At 41.0% G+C, this 22,631-nt stretch overlaps 4 non-coding genes across 4 annotated transcripts; all 4 read right to left on the reverse strand.

Annotated features, from left to right (window-relative positions):
• Positions 1-717: 717 nt before the first annotated feature.
• Positions 718-930, reverse strand: LOC143729948 (small nucleolar RNA U3). The gene has a single exon (XR_013200195.1). It is a non-coding gene; the product is annotated as a small nucleolar RNA U3 (small nucleolar RNA).
• Positions 931-11,285: 10,355 nt separating this feature from the next.
• Positions 11,286-11,496, reverse strand: LOC143729984 (small nucleolar RNA U3). The gene has a single exon (XR_013200228.1). It is a non-coding gene; the product is annotated as a small nucleolar RNA U3 (small nucleolar RNA).
• Positions 11,497-20,980: 9,484 nt separating this feature from the next.
• On the reverse strand, positions 20,981-21,193 carry LOC143729974 (small nucleolar RNA U3). Its single transcript, XR_013200219.1, has one exon. It is a non-coding gene; the product is annotated as a small nucleolar RNA U3 (small nucleolar RNA).
• A 987-nt stretch (positions 21,194-22,180) lies between these two features.
• Positions 22,181-22,394, reverse strand: LOC143729873 (small nucleolar RNA U3). Its single transcript, XR_013200128.1, has one exon. It is a non-coding gene; the product is annotated as a small nucleolar RNA U3 (small nucleolar RNA).
• Between the last annotated feature and the right edge of the window lie 237 nt (positions 22,395-22,631).

Consider the following 22,631-nt stretch of genomic DNA (forward strand, 5'->3'; position numbering starts at 1 on the left):
TTCATTCGTTGAAGCCAAATTTAGAAAATCTTTTAATAGAAGTCACACACACATTAACAATTCTTTATGTAGACATTTAACTCTTCTTACTCTTCAGCTGGTTTCTCTCTTGGCCAACGTGTGCTTCAGCACCTCATACTGAAGGATTCTGTCCTTCAAACCATCTAACCTTGAGTGTAGCAGAGTTCTCAATTTTATGGTGACCTACATTAGGCCATCATTGCCTACAGCTGTGGGTGGTTCCAAGTTTGGAGTGTGAGTAGGTGGAAAGCCGTGAGCTGCTCCATTGGTCCGGGGCTCCTCTTTCCAATATTGGATTGCCAGAAAGCGTTCCAGAAAAGCTTCTAAAACAATCCACTTTCTCAAAAGGCACAAATGTCAAACAACGCTCAGATCATACCCCTTTCTTCAACATCGACAACAGCAACACAGAAACTTCATCAACGGCAGAGAGCTGATGTCCAACGAAAAAGTCACAAACCTACCAACAATTGCTAACTTAGGCATTTCAGAAACTTGACATTGATAGTATTTAAAGAAAATTTGCAATAGCTGACCTCGAACTGGGCACATATCCGAAGCACTCTTTACTCTAAAATCCACTTTTTGCAACCTCTGTCTTAGACAACACACAGTTCCATATTTCAACAAAGTTTGCTGCATAGGACCTACAGATGCAAAAACAAACAATTCCAAAATGAGACTTAAATACCAAACACCACTCAGAACATACTCCTTTCTTCAATATTGCGAAAAGCAATACAGAACCTCATCAACGACACAGAGCTCACAACCAAAGTCACTGCTCTGCACCCAATTCATACTCAGAAAGGAGCATCATGACTCTTCATCGTGGGTTGGGAGACAAGCACTTTCAAAGCACATTTCCAAGCAAAGAACTATAGAAATGATCCCTGAAAATATAGTCTTAAGGGTTTATAGAAACTCAATCGGCATTCCATTGTAAAGGGTATACAGTTAAAGACCCAGAACCAGATATGAAGAATGAAGACCCAGAGTCAGAATTATAAAAAATTAAAGAAAATATTTACTGAAGATAGTTTGCAGTTTCATCAGCAGAAGTCAGCTTCAATACTCGCACAGGAGTTCGTAGGCCGCCCCGCTTACAGTTACAAAGATCACAGCAGTTATACGATTTCCAAGGTCTAAGCTACGTCATTGCTTACAGGATGAATGATTCTCATTGGCTATGAAATAGATAAACACAGTAATTTTCCACAGATATACAGATAGACTGAAGCATATCTCCATCGATTATGCAGCTGAAGTTAGGCACGTCATGACCTTCCAGGTCGCAGATTTGGGTTGCTGGGCGCCAGCATGTCCAGAACAACAACTCAGTCAATCTCCAATAATGCCAGTGGTTCCTTAACCTGTAACCAAGAAGACTAACACACACACCAACACACAGCTTTTCCAAGGTTGGATTTGGCCAGGCTCTCACTATAAACAGGAGAGTCCTCTCAAAACATCAAGATAATGCGTTCTTTCTCTCAAGGATAGCTAAACTTTAGTCTAACTGGAAAGAAAGGCTTTAACAAAGAAATGGCCCCTTAAACTATTGGCTTCAATGACCCCTATATGTTTTAACACATTGAAGACCTTTCTCAAATACAAAACAAGTCTCTATTTCATTTCTGGAAGCTGGGTTAAACAAGCAAGCCCTGCATTCAGATATCAAATACAGACATTAAAGAATACATGAAAAGAACATTTCAGTAATCACACTGCTAACTTATATAAATAAAGTAAAATCTCCAGAGAAGTCATTCAACTCATTTGATATTTAGAAGGAAAAATATTGCTTAATACCTTAATTATAATCAATCATTACATATACATTGAAGCAGCAGTGGATTCCAATCCACCCCCTTCACCATTCTGCTGCGCTTCTCCTCTAAAATGGTTTTGCGTAGTTGAATTTTGTAGGCGCTAAAGTTTACGTGACATTTTAGCATACACATCGGAGGCAAAAGCAGAAAGGACTTCCACAATCTTTTTGAAGCCTACTGTTAAGATATGTGGAATACAAAAAACAATCCATAATGTCATACTTTTTTGCAGCATAGCTACCCGTTTCATGCTTTGTAGTTCATTCGTCGAAGCCAAATTTAGAAAATCTTTTAACACTAGAACTACCGGAATTCCATAACTACTAGAACGACAATTGCGGTCATTCTGACTGCTCATACTTTGACGTTCATATTGCCGTACTAAACGTCATTTTCGTCATGCCACAACTACATTTGAACCTTCTCTTTAAGTTTTCCGATTGTGGCAGGATGGGTTAGCACCCCTCCCACTTGTTTTAGGTTTGACCAATGGCCAGGGTTCCGGTGCGTAACGTGTTGCTCGTAAAATTTGCCGAAGCTGTTTATCCACTGTCGGTGCTGTTGGCGGGTCTATGGGCTTGGTTGGAGGGTTGAATGTGGACATTTGAGACAGTGTACTATTTATCGGTGCTTCATGCCAACGAGCATGTCGGAGACATTTGCCTCCATCTATCGCATAGTCTGGGGATGGTATTCTGGGACAGCGTGCTTGGTTGCATGCGACAAGGACGATACCTACTTCTGAATGAGTATTATCTGCCCTGTGTTTCGCTATACGACTTTGTTTGCGCTGTGCCTCATCAACTGCTGTTCTGTTTGGGTTCTGTTTTGTGTGTGTTGTTTTGTTGCGAGTGAGTCGTCTCGATTGGCCGTTCAAGTGAACCGTTCAGGTGAACCATTTCAAGTGAACCGTCCTAAGCGGGCCATTCAAGTGAGCCATTTCAAGTGAATCGTTCTAAGTGAGCCATTCAATGAGCCATTTCAAGTGAACGGTTTTCAGCGAGGGATGACTCTGTATTTGTGATATGTTTTGAGTTTGTTTATTTTTTTTGGTTTATTTCTTTAACTAGTCGAGACCGAGTATTTTTGAAAATTATTGTATTAGTGAATTTATATATATTTTTTTGTGGTTGAATTGTATTGCTGAATTTATGTGATTTGTTGTTATTTTTTTTGTATAACACTGCTCTTTAATGTCCTTTTTTTTCTGTTGTTTGTTGGCAGGGCATGGGCATCCGGGGGCAGATGAGGGGGCAATTAGGTGGTAGGGGTCCTAACTGTGTGTCGTGGTCTTTTCTGACCTGAGTCGTGGAGTGTGTGCTGTGCTGGTGTGTGTGCACTGAATAGAGTATTCTTCATAGATGTGATACCTCGAGACTGCCCTTGGGTATGCCCAGGTTTCCCTGTCGCCCACTCTAGAACCTAGTGAATATAAGAGAGTGATTGCTGGTCAACGCCTTTTATAGAAAAAGAACTGTCTTTTAACAATTAATAAAATATATATGTTTTCAATCACCTATGTCTCTCACTCCAACTGTGGTTAGGATCTGTGCGTGCCTTTGCTTAGATGTGATATTAAATTCTTGGGGCGAAATTCCCCAAGTGGCGTAGTCGGAAATAAGAAACTGAATTGAGCGTGGGTATAAATTGTTGTTACGCCCAATGTCATATAGAATAGAGCTGCCGCCTCCGCACCACTCTGCCACACGATGAAACATTTAATTCCTGTCGTCATGTTATGACGTCATCGCCATTAAAACCGCTTAAAACAAACACGAAAGAAAGATTGTCCCGACACGTGCTGCCTCTCTATGTGAGGAAAGTTTTGCGTCAAAAAATGTTTTTTTCACCGCACTTACCACATGAATAGACATGAAAAAAGTTAGGAAACGTCAAAGCTGTTTAGTACAGCCCTGTTTGTAAATAAGTTCAATAATCAATAATAAATCTAAAACTAAATGGATTTACAATGTTACGATAGGTAATAATAAAGATCAGGACACAACATTTAAATTCAAATGAATGTGAACATTTAATTTCCAGCCTAATTGATAAATATTTTCTTATTTTCTTAGTACAATAAAAACAAATCTTATGATACGATAACTTATAACATATATACAATAACAAAAACACTACCTACATTTGAAAACACTGTAAAAAACTTTCATGGACAGTATGCAGCACAATACAGTACACAAAAACAGGTTAAGAAAAAATGAACATTAGCTAAAAAAGAAAACTGCTTTAGAACTATTAGTTTCAGTAAACAAAAAAAATAAATAAAAAACGTAACGAACAAAATCAGGTTGAAAAGTTTTCCCCAAAGCTCATTTGAACGGTGCAAACACCCCGCAATATTCACTGACGTTTATGCACAGTCCACACAGGTAAACACCGCCTTTCGTGTGCAGCTCCCACACACCACTTTACGACATTTGGCACATGTCTCTTTGGTTTTATTTTGTTTGCAGTACCTCCTTACTTGGCACTGCCGCCTTTTCTCCATCTGCTGCTGCTCCTGCCCGGGTGCTGGCTCTCGCACTACCAGCTGTGAGGTTTTTGATCCCATGTGGTCGGAGCGAAGTTCGCTCGCCAGTCGCATGATGAAGTCCCTCCGTGAAACTTGCTCATTTGTGCACTTCTTGAACAATATGTGTGCGTTGATTGCAGCCAGGTCGAGGATGTTATAGAAAACAGCTACTGGCCATCTACGGGAGGGTGCTTTTACTGAATATTTTCTAGCCATTTGATCTACAACGTCTACTCCTACCTTGGTCTTGTTGTAGTATGTTAACGTCTCTGGCTTTCTTTTCTGGCCACTTGTGATGCCAACAGCTGTGTGGACAGTGCTGAGGATGCAGACATTCTTTTTTTTTTTGCCCTGATACACGTACAGTGTTGCATCGCCACATTTCAGCACCTCTGTGCTGAACAGCGGCATTTGCGCCTTTATGCACGGGGGGAGCTCTCGTCTGCTCTTGTTTACCGTGTCAACCAAGCTGGTTTTCTTGGCCTGAAGTGCCTTTGCCCATTCAAAAGAAGTAAAAAATTGTCGGTGGTGACGTTTCTTCCCTTCCCCAGGTATGGCTCGACCATTTTCAGCACCACACTGTCTGCAAGTCGTTGACCTGGCCTTCTCGTCTCGTCTTTGCCCAGATAAGGCGCACCGTTTACCATATATTTGGTGTCGACATCGGCACCAAGCCAGAATTTGATTCCGAATTTGTCCGGTTTGTTTGCAATATACTGTGTGAAACTGCACCTTGATTTTGTAGGGAATAGCTGCTCATCCACAGTGATGTCGGCACCAGGCTTGTAGCAGGTGATGCAGTTTTGGACAAATTTATCCCAAACATCACTCATAAGGGCAAACTTGTCTCGCAGGCGTGTGCGTCGGGTTTCCCTTCTGTCGAAACGAAGGAATCGCATTATTTCCTGAAACCTGTTTCGGGACATGGTCTCCTTGAAAAAAGCGCAGCGCCACTCGGCTGACCAAAAAGTCGCCAAATCCATCCCTTTTACACCTTGCGCACCACGAATGTAAATTAAACTAATGAAGGCTTTTAGCTCTTCAACTGTCATGTCCCATAGGTTGTCCTCCTTGACTCGATGGGCCTCAGCCACAGTGCAGTCCCTGATGTGTTTCAGCATGCCATCATCCACCAAACACAAAAAAGCTGTAAGGGCATCTTCAATATTGCGCTTGGCGTGCGCTGTGGGGCCTGCCGCTTCTGTTATTACATTTTGGCATTGTCGCCTTCCTCTGTCTTCACCCAACTTTACATAGGTCCACACTGTGCCGTCTCTCGCCGTTTCATGCCTTTGGGCTGAAAGTGGGTTTATTGGGCCAGGCTCGTCATCTCGTTGCGGACTGCGTTGTCTTGGCACAGAAGGCACATTTGATGGATCAGGATTTTGCCTTATTTCCCAAAAAAAAAGATAAAGAAAAAAAAAAGAACAGAACAGACTAATTATTTTTTAGTTCATGAAATCATAATCTTGATAGGACTAATAAGCCCATATGATTTCTAATAGCCTGACAAATAATAATAGCAATAGAATAATAATAATGAAAAGGTGTGTGTGCCGGTGGAGGTGTGTGCCTGACGTAAAAATGTGAATGACTGGATCGGTCATCAGGAAAGTTGCGTGTTTGCGTTGGTAACAGTGGTGGGTGTGTGAGGGGAAAATTAATATGATAACCGATCCGATCGGTAAAGCTATAGCCTACATTAGGTAGTTAGAGATGGATAACTTTACTTTGAAGTTACGTTACAACGATTATTGAGCTAGTCTGCCTCGCAAAGTATAAAAAGATAGCGAAGAGAAATATACCTGGAATATTATCCGATGGAACAAGGTCAGTTCCAGGATCGGAGATGTCCAGCCGGCTCTTTTCGACGGGGAATGAATTCATTATCTGAATCACTCTCAGCGCTGGATGAACTGTCCAGGGACCAAGAGACATCGCTGTCCCTATCCGTATCTGCTCCTCCATCAGACTCCTCATCGTCAAGCATTCTAAGCATGGCTAAAACCTCTGTGGCTGTCATTGTTCTTTTTGATGACATTTTGTTAGCTCAAATGTATAATATTTCTTAGCGTCGGAATAGCGTGAACAAAAAAAGCCAAATCGTTGCTATGCAACGGGGACACTCATTACAGAGGCGGGAAATGTAGCGGAAGTTTTATGATATCTAATGCGTCCGGTCAAAATGACCGCCATGGCCATTCTAGGTAGAAATACTCAGAACTGTTTTGTGTTTTCTGATTTTAATAAAATAACAGTGTCAGAATATAATATACACATATTTAGGAAAAGTCAGAGTCATACAGCCACATGGATTTTATTTTAACCCTCAGAGACCGACGGCATCGTAGACGACGCCACATGTCACCTCCGATAAATATTTATATTATTCGATGACAGATTTATCAATTTTCTTACCGTTTTTTCCAGCAGAAAGCTAACAAGCTAGCCATCACGTCTTGGATATTGTCTTTGGTGTCTTTCTAGCCTTTACAGAAGGTTTTCTATCCAGCCTGGAACTTGTGCATCCTTTCGGAGTTTTTCAGCAATAAATCCAAACGTTTATTTCCAACTTTGATACACTTGAAGTCCATAATTTATAAATATTCCGTCATTTTTGCCGCTAACTCGATGCGAGCTGCCGTTTTGGATAACACGTGATGGTTTTTGACCAATTACAGGCTGATCCGTCTTAAACATTGGTGTGCGTCATTACGCACGAACCAAGTTCTGATATAGTGGAGAGAGAGAGACGCACGGAGACGTGCGTTTCACAGAGAAACACAGAGAAATGGATGTAAATCGAGCGCTGGCCTTTTTTGATGCCATGCAGGATGATGGATTTTCAGGAGAACAGAGCTTTTTGACAGATGAGAAACTAGATTACCAGGACAGACCCAGCTGAAGTGCCATTTATTTATTTACTGTAAAAAAGTATTATAGTAGTATAAATGTAGTATAAAAGTATAAAAAGAATATAATAAATAAAATAGAAATGCAAAGCCTGTGATCTGGCCCTCTTTGTGATTGCTGATAGGAACTGTTTTGAGGCTTGGGACCAGTGAATTTCATGAGGCCCAAAACGCCTGGACTTCTTTTGGAAAAAAGTAAATAGTTTTGGTTCTGTACAAGTTATAATGTTTATTCCTGTGCTCCAGGACTCCAAAGACATGAACAAACTGTTTTCGAGAGGAAATTTGATTAGCTTTTATTTATTTGTGTGTGATTTCAATAAATATTTGAGTGATTCAATTTCCGATTTATTTTTTCATTTGTCTTTATGGTCCCATAACTTATTTTACATTCAGGTGACATCAATGTAAAACAAATATGCTGAAAGTTCAAAGTACCAGTGATGTGGTATTGTATCTTGGATGAGACAACGTTTGCTTTATACAAAGGACGCTGTGACACGGGCCCCAAGACGAGGAGAGGTTTAAGCTGCCACAAAACACAACCACAAGAGAGACGGGAGCCGGGTTAACAGAAATGATCTTTTATTTAGCCAAGAACTTAGGAATTTAAACTAGTACTTAGGTTCCTCCCGGGCTGTGGTATCAACAAACCGGGCTTTGTTCACCACATCTGTTACAACGCTAGGCCACCTTAAAGGGGGAAGACAGAACTGAAGAAAGGCAACATCATTAAAGAAGATTTTGCAAGTCTAACTTTGTCTGCTTACTCTTCAGCTGGTTTCTCTCTTGGCCAACGTGTGCTTCAGCACCTCATACTGAAGGATACTGTCCTTCAAACCATCTAACCTTGAGTGAAAAGGGTATCTTCCATGGCCACAGAAGTATAATTATTTCTTCGCCTGTACACAGAAGAATAATTATTTCTTCGCCTGTACAGTACTTTGAGCCAGTAGCAAAAACCGTGATCGTAAAGTGACTTGTATTGCAAACAAAACAGAACCAAATACATATTATTTACAAGTTTTATTAACTAAATATAGATATTTATATGAATATAAATAAACTAAACAACATACACACATGAATACATAAATAGGTTAGTGATAGGATGAAATTGGAAACCGGAAGAGGGTCTATGAGAAGAACCATCAGAATTTCATTTTCACATTTCATTGAATTGAATACTTAGATTTGTAGTGGGAACAATTCTTGAAGTTGTTGAAAATTTAAGTCGTTGATGGTTCCGGCAGTGTCAAGTGGAAGTTGGTTGAGAGTTCTCTTTCTCCAGGAACACACGACTGGTTTGGTCAGGGCCTGGGCCCTGTTGAGGCCATGGCGAGCACCCAGGAGAAGTGAGGAAGTCGGAAGAGTGGGTGATTGGAGTCGTTGTTGGTTGGAGTCTTTGTTCCAAAACTCCTGAGATTGTCCTTGGTTCTTTGTGAGAGAGTCTTCTCTCTCCTGTCTGAGCCCATATCTAGTTGGATCGAGGCCTGCCGGGCCCTGGGGCCCCCGTGGAGGGGGAGGGGGTTCCCCAGGATCACCAGAGCAGTGTTGCGGCTGGATGAAAGAACTAAGAGAGAGAGGTCACATGTGGACTGTCTCTAATAAGGCCTGGAAAAGATCCTCCCCTAAGGGTTGAACTCGACCAATCAGAAAGGTGACATGTCTGAGAGGGAAAGTGGCTCTTAGTTGATTTACGGATCTTTGTCCCTAGCATGATTATACCTTCATTAATGCTCAGATAGCTATAACGCATCCACACTGCATTCTAGAAGAAGGTGATGTACATCAAAGTGTGAGTCATTAAATGAGGATTAATTAGGTAGGAGGCATGATACAGGTGAGGTTACATTGATCGTTAGTTGGTTGTATACCAGGATACATACCATAATATATACCTAACAGTACACGAGACAGTAAACCATTTACACTTTGTGTACACTTTGTTTCTTTCACAGTTTTATGCATGTTCATTTATAGATCAGTTAGTCTATGATTAATGCAGCAAAGTCTGTTTTAAAGAGGGTTTCTGTTTCATAGTCTCTCTCTTGAGTATGTGGCCACATTCCTCGGAGGTCGTAAAATCTCCTTATCATGCCCTGTAACATGACACTGTTTCTGCCCTTGTGTTTGTTCATTTGGGCTGTGTGAGGAGTTTCATAAACCTTTGTATATAATGAATACTTAGTATGTGTCTGATTGGTCCATACCCTACACTCTAAAACCCACTTTTTGCAACTGCTGTCTTACACAACATACAGTTCTGCATTTCAACAAAGTTTGCTGCATAGGACCTACAGATAGGGATGGCTGACCCGAAACAGTCGTTCCGAAGCTTTGCGAGATCCCGAAGCGCAGATGTTTCGAAATACTGATTCGAAGCGTGATTCAAAACACCCATGTCACGTGACTATGGCCAATCGAAGCCTCGAAGTGTTTCACTAAATGTTTCATCAGGTGTGATCCGCCGAATCAGCGTTTGATTGACATGGTCGGAAACAGACCACACAATCGCACATCTGTATAAAAGTGAAATCAACGCATATTGACCTCGTGGGGTTTTGTGAGAGGAGTTTGATTTTGAGATAGTGGATTTTTGGTGATATAGTGACATTTATAGTGCAATTTGTTTAGTTATATTTAGGCTTACATTTAAATTTACACAACACATTGACTGATAGGCTAGAGACACAGTATACATATAGTGACACATTAATAGATACATAGATATAAATATATATAGACAGCTAGATTAATAGATAGATAGATAGATAGATAGATAGATAGATAGATAGATAGATAGATAGATTGATTAAAGATAGCCTACATATATAAATACATATATTATAGATACATTTATAGATACATGTCTAAATACATATATTATAGATACATATTATATATATACATATCTAAATGATAGATTGTAGATACATATATCTAATTACATAGATAGATTAGAGATACATATCTAGATAGATTTGGATAGATAAATAAAATGGAGGCTCCCCAGAAGAGATGCCGTACATCTGTGGTGTGGGAGCATTTCCATTTAGAAACCCCAAATAAAGTGAGATGTGTGTATTGTGATCGGCAGCTCACCTACTGCAACAATACATCATCCATGATGCGCCATTTGAGGAGCACTCATCCTGCCATTTTGCAGGGTGCAGAGGATGGCATTCCCCCTGTACCTAGGCCTGCTACTGACACTGCTGGGCCATCTAAGCAAGGTATGCATAGATGTATCCATCACCATCAACATCATCACCATCACCATCACCATCACCATCAACACCAGTAGAAACACAGGGCATTTTATGGGAACTTTTTGATACTCGTATCCATCAAACCCAGATGATGCACAATGCTACAGCTGATGCCACAGTGGAAGTAAAAAAATACATCAACGATGCGTATTTGCCCAGAACTCATGATCCACTAATTTACTTGAAAGAGAGAGCAGTAATCTTTCCTCATTTGTATGTCCTAGCTAAAAAATATCTTTGCATGCCAGCAACAAGTGTCCCTTGTGAGAGGATTTTTTCAAAGGCTGGAGAAATTATCTGTAAAAAAAGAAGTAGGCGAAGTCCTTCCACAGCAGAAAATTTAATATTTTTGAATAAAAATATGTAAAAAAGTGAGACATTGTGGCTTGATTTATTTTATTAATATTCATTTTGCAGGACCAAAATAACATTATGCACAGGGAGGAGCCTATAGGTTACAAGATTCACATATTAGAAAAGTACAATAATAAAAAAACAACACATTTTCATGGCTCGTCAAGGTTGTTTCAGATCAACACCTGCAAGTGACCACTAGGTGTCACCGTTGAGACGGGTGTCAGATTGATTCGAAGCCTCGAAACAATGTGGACCATTTGGTTCAACTGTTTCATTGCTTCACGAAGCCTCGATCTGCCCATCACTACCTACAGATGCAAAAACAAAACAATTCCAATATGAGAGTTAAATACCAAACACAACTCAGAACATACTCCTTTCTTCAATATTGCAAAAAGCAATATAGAACACTCATCAACGACAGAGCTCACAACCAAAGCCACTGCTCTGCGCCCAATTCATGCTCAGAAACGAGCATCATGACTCTTCTTCACAGGTTGGGAGACAAGCAATTCGGAACACATTTCCAAGCAAGGAACTATAGAAATGATCCCTGAAAATATACTCTTAACAGTTTATAGAAACTCAATTGGCATTCCATTCTGCTGCGCTTCTCCTCTAAAACAGTTTTGCGTAGTTGAATTTTGTAGGGCCTAAGGTTTACGTGGCATTTTAGCGGACACATCGAGGCCAAAAGCAGAAAGGACTTCCACAATCTCTTTGAAGCCTGCTATTAAGATATGTGAAATACAAACAACAATCCATAATGTCATACTTTTTTGCAGCATAGCTACCCGTTTCATGCTTTGTAGTTCATTCGTTGAAGCCATATTTAGAAAATCTTTTAATAGAAGTCACACACACATTAACAATTCTTTATGTAGACATTTAACTCTTCTTACTCTTCAGCTGGTTTCTCTCTTGGCCAACGTGTGCTTCAGCACCTCATACTGAAGAATTCTGTCCTTCGAACCATCTAACCTTGAGTGTAGCAGAGTTCTCAATTTTATGGTGACCTCCATTAGGCCATCATTGCCTACAGCTGTGGGTGGTTCCAAGTTTCGAGTGTGAGTAGGTGGAAATGTTCATGATTGATGTCTTTTCCTAGCTGTGAGCTTCTCCATTGGTCCTGGGCTCCTCTTTCCAATATTTGACTGCCACAAAGCGTTCCAGAAAAGCTTCTAAAACAATCCACTTTCTCAAAAGGCACAAATGTCAAACAACGCTCAGATCATACCCCTTTCTTCAACATCGACAACAGCAACACAGAAACTTCATCAACGACACAAAGCTGTCGTCCAACGAAAAAGTAAAAAACCTACCAACAATTGCTAACTTAGGCATTTCAGAAACTTGACGTTGATTGCATTCTTAGAAAACTTGCGATGGCTGACCTCAAACTGGGGACATATCCAAAGCTCTCTTTACTCTAAAACCCACTATTTGCAACTGCTGTCTTAGACAACACACAGTTCCGCATTTCAACAAAGTTTACTGCATAGGACCTACAGATGCAAAAACAAAACAATTCCAAAATGAAACTTAAATACCAAATGTAACGGGTATTAATTATAACTTGTGTTTTAAATTTAAATTCACACAAAATCCTAATTTTCCTGTTACATATGTATGTAAGAGAAGAAAATAATTAATTTTCTATATATATCTGAGTTTTGCGTTCGTCGCAGTTGTTACGTCATTGTCGCGTTGCGCGCACTCTCGCTTCAGTCCGCGGGAGGTCTGAGCGGAGCGAGGTATGTAATGTGTGCACTCCTGTTCAAAAGAGTGTTATAAGTGAAAATAATCCCTAATTAAGTGATTTGATTTTGTTAAAATGTAAAGGAGTATGTACAAGTATGTGATTTTCCCTTTTGAAGCTGTTTTCCCTGCATAAGTGAAAGTTTAACCGAGTGAATGCAGTATCACGTTGTTAGTATGTTAGTGTGAAAGTAGGCCTGTGAAGCGTGTCTGTTGATATCTTTTCTATGTTCAAATGTTTGACAGGAGAAGGCTGATTAAAACCACACTACATTGAATGCAACAAATAATTACTGCATTTTTCAATTCATGCAGGTATGGTTATAAATTGTTTTTGTGATTTCTTTGTGTTCAACCGTATTGGTTATATAAAATGCTGGAATGTGGGTGATTTAAAGATGTATATTTTATGAGTTTCATTAGTGTCAATGTATATTCAGAGAAATATATATATATATATATATATATATATATATTGTATATTGTTGATACACCTGATGTTATATTAATTATTACTATTTTCTTTGTATTTTTTATTACTGTAAATGAGATTGTACATTGTGAGCTCGCTTCAGTCCGCCGGAGGTCTGAGCGGAGCGAGGAGAAGGCTGATTAAAACCACACTATATTGAATGCAACAAATAATTACTGCATTTTTCAATTCATGCCGATAAAGAACCTCTGAACCAGCGATTCGACTTCAGTCTTTATTCATCACACAACACAACACAACGCAGAGGGGTAGCCGAGTCGTAATAGCAGAGACACGCGAGCCCGAACCGGCTACATTGGTGCCGTGACCCGGATATCCAGGAGAATCGAGGTCAGATTGACCGCCGGATGTTTTATGAGTACCGCATACTTTGTTCTATGGACTGGTTTGAATTCTTTTCCGGTCTAATCTGCTGGAGAGAGAGGTACAAAGACTGAGTATTATAATACACCGAGAAAAAAAAAAAAAAAAAGAAAAAAAGAGGGCGAGAGGGCAGTTCTTTGGGGATATGGCTCACACTCCTGGAGCTGCAGGTATCGCTGACTCTCCAGTGTTTTGCTCCACACGCATACAAACTGATAGACAGGCTCCATAGCCAGAAACAACTTCCGCTGATTTATGCAACCTCATTACACAGTTAGCACATGAAATAGGACAGTCCATTTCAGCACAGTTAAAGATGGGAAGTGAGAATGAGGAGAGAATGACTAGCAGCCAAAATGTAGGTTTAGAACCACTTTCTACTGATCCTCATTCACTAACTATGACTGGTGTAAAATTGGTGAAGCAACCTGATGTGAGAGAGCCACCAAGCTTTCGTGGCGATAGCACAGATAAACTTTCTATCCACGAGTGGGAAGAGCAGATTGACCTCTATTTAAGAAAGAGAGGTGTGCCGACAGGAGAACAGGCTCAGGAGATTATGTCAAGACTTGGAGCGAGAGCGAGAGACATAATCAAAATCACATTACGCAGTAACCCATCATTAAAATCTGGTGAAGACCCAAGAGTTATTATTGATATACTAAAGCAACACTTTAGTGAACTGACGTATTCTTCAATGCCACTCGCTGATTTCTACAGCACCCTACCCACAGTGGGAGAAAACGCGATGGATTACTGGATTCGCTTGAATAAAGCTGTTGACGTGGCAGAGGAGTGTTTGAAGAGGCAGGGACGCAACCTTGAAGATCCAAGTAAAGAGGTAACCATGATGTTCGTTAAGCACTGCCCTGACCCAGCTCTTTCTGCAGTGCTCAAGTTCAAAACTGCTGACAAGTGGAAAGCTAGTGAAATTCAGGAACGCCTCGATGATCACCAGACACAACTGAAGATTCAGCAGCAGCGAGCCAGATCGAAACGTTCAGGTGCTGAGAGATATGTTTCTGCAAACGTCCAGGCTGCTGCAATTGATGAATCAACTCTGGTGGGAGATTCAATGAGACCACAAAGCCAAATGGACGCTGTGAGTGATGTTGGCATATCGTCTGATGATGTCAGCATTCAGAGTCTCATAGCTCAACTTGATCGTGTGTTAAAGCAGAACCATCAAGCAGCACTTAAGGCACCATACATGTCAAGCGGATTCCAGTCTTTCGAAAGCCATGCAAAGTTTGCAAAGCGACTGACCACTCTACTACCATGCATTGCAGGCGAGATGGGTTGTGTTTGTATTGCTTCAAAGCAGGACATTGGAAGAGAGAGTGTCGTAAGGCAGGATCTGGAACCAGTGGTCCCGGTATGCATTCAAGCCAGGAACAACCACCGTTAAACTAACAAGCCTGCATATGGAAGAGGGAATGTGCGGGTGAACAAAATCAAACCCTCAACAAAAAATATGATGATGATTGGGAGCAATGGTATGAGCACACATCTCAATCAGAAGGGATTCAAGTAGTTCTGCAGAATTCACAAAGAATTTAACTATTTAGTGAATTATTCTATGCTCCAGTAATCGTGAATAAGACATTCAGAGTCAAGGGAATATTAAACTCCGGCTCCATGGCTTGTACAGTAAATGAAGCAACAGTATCTAGGGTTATTGAAGAAAATGTAATCACTACAGGCAAGCAGTTAAAGGAGCAAGTCATTCTGATTGGCTGTGGGGGTCATCAGACTCACCCTAAATGTGTGTATGAGGTGGAGATAGAAGTGTACGGTGTACAGTGTTTCGTTCCTATTCTTGTGGTCCCAGGGCAGAAAGATGACCTCATTCTCGGATCTAACATCATAAAGTATCTCATGCATGAAATGAAGAGCAGTGACGACTATTGGAAGGTGACCACTCAGGCCTGTGATATGTCGTTGTCTCCTGACGCTTCTCAATTTCTTGATATGATGGCAGGGTTGACAAGATGGCAGGGTGTCGATACTCCTAACAAGATCGGGACTGTGAAGTTGACACAAGCTGTAACACTCTTGGCTAGACATGAACATCTTGTATGTGGCAGACTGCCGATCAACACCCCTATGTCCCCCGGAAGTACAGTGGTTGTTGAACCTACATCTTCAAGATCCGTGCCGCGAAATATTCTGTTTGGTCGGGTGGTTACACCCATGTGGGGTGACAGATACGTCCCCATGAAGATAGTGAATCTTTCTGATCGCCCTGTGACTTTGAAGAGGAATTGCAAGTTAGCTGATGTGTCGCCCTGTATCGCTGCTGAGGATTTTAGAGTTTTCCAAAACTCCAGTCATGTTGAGGCTAGTGAACAAGTAATCAGTTATCTAGAAGCAGACAGTGAAGATTTTGGGAAGCAACTTGCAGAAGTTGGCTTGAAAGATATAGACCTCAGTTCGTGCCCAATCAGTCATTCTACCAAAAGAGAGTTAGTTCAGCTTTTAGTTAGCTATAATGACGTTTTTTCAAAACATGCATTAGATTGTGGTGAGGCGAAGGGCTTCTCTCATCATATCCGTCTGATGGATGAACGACCATTCCGCCTTCCTTACCGGAGAGTTCCACCAGCTCATTACCAAAACCTGAGGCAGGTCTTGACGGAGATGGAGAATCAAGGCATAATAAGGAAATCCATCAGTGAATTTGCATCACCATTGGTCATGGTATGGAAAAAGGATGGCAGTCTGAGAATTTGCACTGACTTTAGGTTGCTTAATGCCAGGACTCTAAAAGACGCACACCCACTCCCGCATCAATCAGATTGTCTTGCAGCTCTGGGCGGAAATGTCTATTTTAGCACTATGGACTTGACCTCCGGCTTCTATAACATTCCCATGCATGAGGAGGATAAAAAATACACAGCATTCACCACCCCACTTGGATTACATGAGTACAATCGTATGCCACAAGGTCTGTGCAATAGTCCGGCTTCATTTATGCGAATGACGATGAGTAGGCTTGACGTGGTATTCCAGAGACTCCGCCAACATAATTTGAAGCTGAGTCCGAAAAAGTGTCACCTTATGCGCACCTCTGTGAGATTTTTGGGCCATATCATCGAAGGGGGTGGGGTTGCTGTAGACCCAGAAAAGGTGGGTGTGATTTCTCGCATGACCAAAGATGATCTTATGGAGGAAGACGGAGTACTCCTTCAGTAAAAAGAGTTAAATCTTTTCTGGGGATGGTCTTTTATTATCAACATTTTATATCGTGTTGTTCCACCATTGCCAGACCATTGTTTGCCCTCACTGCTGGTCAGAAGAGGAAGGGAAGAGGAAATGTCACAAGGAAAGCTGGTACTTTCAGAAAACTAAAAGCACTCTGACTGGACAGTGGAGTGTGATGCAAGTTTCAGTGCTTTAAAGGAGAAGCTGTTGAACTGCGCAGTCCTGGCGCATCCTGATTTTTCAAGACCCTTGATTCTGTCCATAGATGATTCTCTAGATGGTTTAGGGGCGATATTGTCTCAAATACCTCTGGGCGAGGACAAAGCAAGGCCCATCGCTTTTGCGAGTAAAACGCTTAGTGCTTCACAGAGGCGATATCCAGCTCACCGTCTAGAATTCCTGTCCCCTAAAGTGGAGTGTCTGCGAGACGTTTAGTCATTGGCTTAAAGGACACACATTCTCCGTCTGGATGGATAATAATCCTCTAACCTATATAATGACTAAACCGAAGCTTGATGCCTGCGAACAACGCTGGGTCGCGAAGTTAGCCCCTTATACCTTTGAGATACGTCACATAGCGGGCAACAAGAACATTGTGGCTGATGCTCTTAGTCGTGACCCTTTTTCAAAGACAATCGGTCATAGGCTACTAAATGAACAGTATGAGAGGTTGCTGTCTGAAGCTGAGGGATTTAGTGAGGAAGGGATCCAGGAAACTTTCCGACTGAAAGTTCAATGTCAGCAGCAGGGGTCGAAGACTGACACAGGAGAGATCTTTCCAGTGGCTAGCTCGGGTACTTGCTGTGTTGGCGACATTCATGCCATTTGTGAAGCTCATGACAACTGGGAGCTGGCAGTGGAGTCTAGGGCAGTGCAGTTGATCCAGTCTGTTCAGCAGTTTGTACCATCAAGTCTGGACACATTACCTGAACTCTCGCTACTAGAACTTCAACAAAGACAGGAACAGGATCCTAACATATCTGTGGTTGTTCCTTTTGTGACTCGCGGGAGAAGACCTTCCAGACGTGAGAAAGCAAACCTCAACCCAAGTGCACTTTCTCTCAGCAAACAATGGGAGAGACTTACCTTCCTGGATGGCATACTCTATCGAGTGAGCAAAGACCCGTTGAGTAAGCACAGAAGACATCAATTTGTGCTCCCTCAGAGTCTTAGAGCCAAATCGTTGAGTGGTATTCATGACCTTGCTGGACATCAAGGGCAGGCAAGAACGCTTCATTTAGCGAGGCAATGATTTTACTGGCCTAAGATGGAGCAAGACATCAAGTCTTATGTTAAATGTTGTCAAAGATGCATCCTCGCTAAAACGCCTGAGCCATCCGCTAGAGCCCCGTTGGAGAGTATCAGAACTTCAGCGCCCATGGAATTGGTATGTTTGGATTTCTGGAGTGCAGAAGACTCTAGGCAGAACTCTGTTGACGTGCTGGTGGTCACGGACCATTTTACAAAATTAGCTCATGCATTCCCATGTGCAAATCAGACGGCTAAGCAAGTGGCCAGAAAGCTGTGGGATCATGTTTTCTGTGTCTATGGCTTTCCTGAGCGTATACACACCGATCAGGGCGCTAATTTTGAGAGTGGTTTAATCGCAGAGCTACTTAAATTGGCAGGAGTTGCTAAGTCACATACCACAGCTTATCATCCAATGGGCAATGGAGGAACTGAACGATTTAACAGGACTTTAGGAGGTATGTTGCGTTCCTTGCCCCTCAAAGCTAAACATAAGTGGCCTCAACAAATTCAGACTCTTACATTTGCTTATAATGCCACTGTGCATGAAACAACAGGTTTCCCACCGTTTTATCTCATGTTCGGCCGTGTACCACGACTTCCAGTAGACGTGATGTTCAAACAGGTACTCCGAGATCCAGTGGTGGTTGATTATGGTAGTCACGCCAAGATGCTACTCTCTCATCTCCATGAAGCAGCAACTATCGCGCAGCAGCATGCTGTCAAAGAACAGAAAAAACAAGCTTGGGGATATAACAAAAGAGTTAAAGGCACTCACCTAAGCGTTGGAGATCGTGTGCTGATTGCTAATAAGGGAGAGCGAGGGAAGAGAAAACTTTCTGACAAGTGGGAGTCAACGGTTTATGTTGTCATCAATCGGAATCCCCAGACACATACCTATGTAGTGCAGGATGAAAAAGGATCTAAAAGGGTTGTACATCGCAATCTCTTGTTGAACATCAGTTTCTTAACTGTTCAGACAGAACTTGGAGGAGTCAGTAATCCATTTCTCGATGACTGTGATGATGGAGGGTCAGGTTTTCATCAGCAGCCCCAGGATTTTGCAGATTGGTTGGAAAGTGAAAGTTCAGAGAGACGAACAAGTCTCTGGGTGTTAGACGAAACAGAACATTCCCTGGGTCAAAGCTCACAAAGCGAAACTGGATCTGTGCAGTTCCATGCTGCGGGAGAACAGCAGAGTGAAGATGGTGATTGTTCTAAGAAGTCCTGTGATGCGGACAATCATATTACAGAGCCTTTTAATGATCAGACGGACTGTTTTAGTCTTGATTGTGAAAGACTATAGTGGAGGAAAGAGTCAATCCCATAGTGGAGGAAGGAGTCAATCTCATAGTGGAGGAAAGAGACAATCCCATAGTGGAGGAAAGGGACAATCCCATAGTGGAGGAAAGGGACATGCCCAATACAGAACAGCCTAGTTCAGAGACTAGAGACCGAGACACTCAGGGTGTAGAGAATCCTCAAGAACGAGTTACACGTGCTGGAAGAGTGGTTAAGAAGGTCAATCGTCTTATTGAATCTATGGCACAAAAACAGTTGAAGATTAAATCACTTACAAGCACATTGGGTAGAAAATCCCAGTCACTACTTACCTTGTTTTAAGAGTTATTCCATAGTCTAAGTTCATATTTTCTGATGCACTTGAGCATTATCCTTGTGGCTGTAAAGCAATTAATTTGATGTAACATAGATGTTATACATTTGACTTGAAGATTTGTGGGTTAAAACCCGGTATGGTGTAAAAGGCATCATTTTATTCTGGGAGTTTTTTAAGGCCTGATCACCCTTGAATTTCTCTCAACCTTTTAAGAAGGTAGCATTTTCAGGCTGAAATGGGTAGAGAAATTTTTGAGACCCCAGTCAAGTGTATGAGTGAAGTTGGTTGAGTCTTTGGGATTTTGGTGAATTCAGAAGGGGGAGAATGTAATGGGTATTAATTATAACTTGTGTTTTAAATTTAAATTCACACAAAATCCTAATTGTCCTGTTACATATGTATGTAAGAGAAGAAAATAATTAATTTTCTATATATATCTGAGTTTTGCGTTCGTCGCAGTTGTGACGTCATTGTCGCGTTGCGCGCGCTCTCGCTTCAGTCCGCGGGATGTCTGAGCGGAGCGAGGTATGTAATGTGTGCACTCCTGTTCAAAAGAGTGTTATAAGTGAAAATAATCCCTAATTAAGTGATTTGATTTTGTTAAAATGTAAAGGAGTATGTACAAGTATGTGATTTTCCCTTTTGAAGCTGTTTTCCCTGCATGAGTGAAAGTTTAACCGAGTGAATGCAGTATCACGTTGTTAGTATGTTAGTGTGAAAGTAGGCCTGTGAAGCGTGTCTGTTGATATCTTTTCTATGTTCAAATGTTTGAGAGGAGAAGGCTGATTAAAACCACACTACATTGAATGCAACAAATAATTACTGCATTTTTCAATTCATGCAGGTATGGTTATAAATTGTGTTTGTGATTTCTTTGTGTTCAACCGTATTGTTATATAAAATGCTGGAATGTGGGTGATTTAAAGATGTATATTTTATGAGTTTGATTGGTGTCAATGTATATTCAGAGAAATATATATATATATATATATATATGTAAATATATATATATATATATATATATATATATATATATATATATATATATATATAGTATATTGTTGATACACCTGATGTTATATTAATTATTACTATTTTCTTTATATTTTTTATTACTGTAAATGAGATTGTACATTGTGAGCTCGCTTCAGTCCGCGGGAGGTCTGAGCGGAGCGAGGAGAAGGCTGATTAAAACCACACTACATTGAATGCAACAAATAATTACTGCATTTTTCAATTCATGCAGATAAAGAACCTCTGAACCAGCGATTCGACTTCAGTCTTTATTCATCACACAACACAACACAACGCAGAGGGGTAGCCGAGTCGTAATAGCAGAGACACGCAAGCCCGAACCGGCTACACAAACACCACTCAGAACATACTCCTTTCTTCAATATTGCAAAAAGCAATACAGAACACTCACCAACGACACAGAGCTCACAACCAAAATCACTGCTCTGTGCCCAATTCATGCTCAGAAACGAGCATCATGACTCTTCTTCAGAGGTTGGGAGACAAGCATTTCGGAACACATTTCCAAGCAAGGAACTATAGAAATGATCCCTGAAAATATACTCTTAACAGTTTATAGACACTCAGTTGGCTTTCCAATCTGCTGCGCTTCTCCTCTAAAATGGTTTTGCGTAGTTGAATTTTGTAGGCGCTAAAGTTTACATGACATTTTAGCAGACACATCGAGGCCAAAAGCAGAAAGGACTTCCACAATCTCTTTGAAGCCGACTGTTAAGATATGTGAAATACAAACAACAATCCATAATTTCTTACTTTTTTGCAGAATAGCTACCCGTTTCATGCTTTGTAGTTCATTCGTTGAAGCCAAATTTAGAAAACCTTTAATAGAAGTCACACACACACATTAACAATTCTTTATGTAGACATTTAACTCTTCTTACTCTTCAGCTGGTTTCTCTCTTGGCCGACGTGTGCTTCAGCACCTCATACTGAAGAATTCTGTCCTTTGAACCATCTAACCTTGAGTGTAGCAGAGTTCTCAATTTTATGGTGACCTCCATTAGGCCATCATTGCCTACAGCTGTGGGTGGTTCCAAGTTTGGAGTGTGAGTAGGTGGAAATGTTCATGATTGATGTCTTTTCCTAGCCGTGAGCTTCTCCATTGGTCCTGGGCTCCTCTTTACAATATTGGACTGCCACAAAGCGTTCCAGAAAAACTTCTAAAACAATCCACTTTCTCAAAAGGCACAAATGTCAAACTACGCTCAGATCATACCACTTTCTTCAACATCGACAACAGCAAAACAGAAACTTCATCAACGACACAGAGCTGACATCCAACGAAAAAGTCAAAAACCTACCAACAATTGCTAACTTAAGCATTTCAGAAACTTGACATTGATTGCTTTCTTAGAAAACTTGCGATGGCTGACTTCGAACTGGGGACATATCCAAAGCTCTCTTTACTCTAAAACCCACTTTTTGCAACTGCTGTCTTAGACAACACACAGTTCCGCATTTCAACAAAGTTTGCTGCATAGGACCTACAGATGCAAAAACAAAACAATTACAAAATGAGACTTAAATACCAAACACCACTCAGAACATACTCCTTTCTTCAATATTGCAAAAAGCAATAAAGAACGCTCATTAATGACACAGAGCTCACAACCAAAGTCACTGCTCTGTGCCCAATTCATGCTCAGAAAGGAGCATCATGACTCTTCATCGTGGGTTGGGAGACAAGCACTTTCAAAACACATCTCCAAGCAAAGAACTATAGAAATGATCCCTGAAAATATAGTCTTGTTGGTTTATAGAAACTCAATTGGCATTCCATTCTGCTGCGCTTCTCCTCTAAAATGGTTTTGCGTAGTTGAATTTTGTAGGCGCTAAAGTTTATGTGACATTTTAGCGCACACATCGGAGCCAAAAGCAGAAAGGACTTCCGAAATCTCTTTGAAGACGACTGTTAAGATATGTGGAATACAAACAACAATCCATAATGTCATACTTTTTTGCAGCATAGCTACCCGTTTCATGCT

The sequence above is a fragment of the Siphateles boraxobius genome, unplaced genomic scaffold (genome assembly GCF_051911475.1).
Source record: "Siphateles boraxobius isolate OS27281-9 unplaced genomic scaffold, OSU_SipBor_1 8, whole genome shotgun sequence".
NCBI classification, from domain to species: Eukaryota; Metazoa; Chordata; class Actinopteri; order Cypriniformes; family Leuciscidae; genus Siphateles; species Siphateles boraxobius.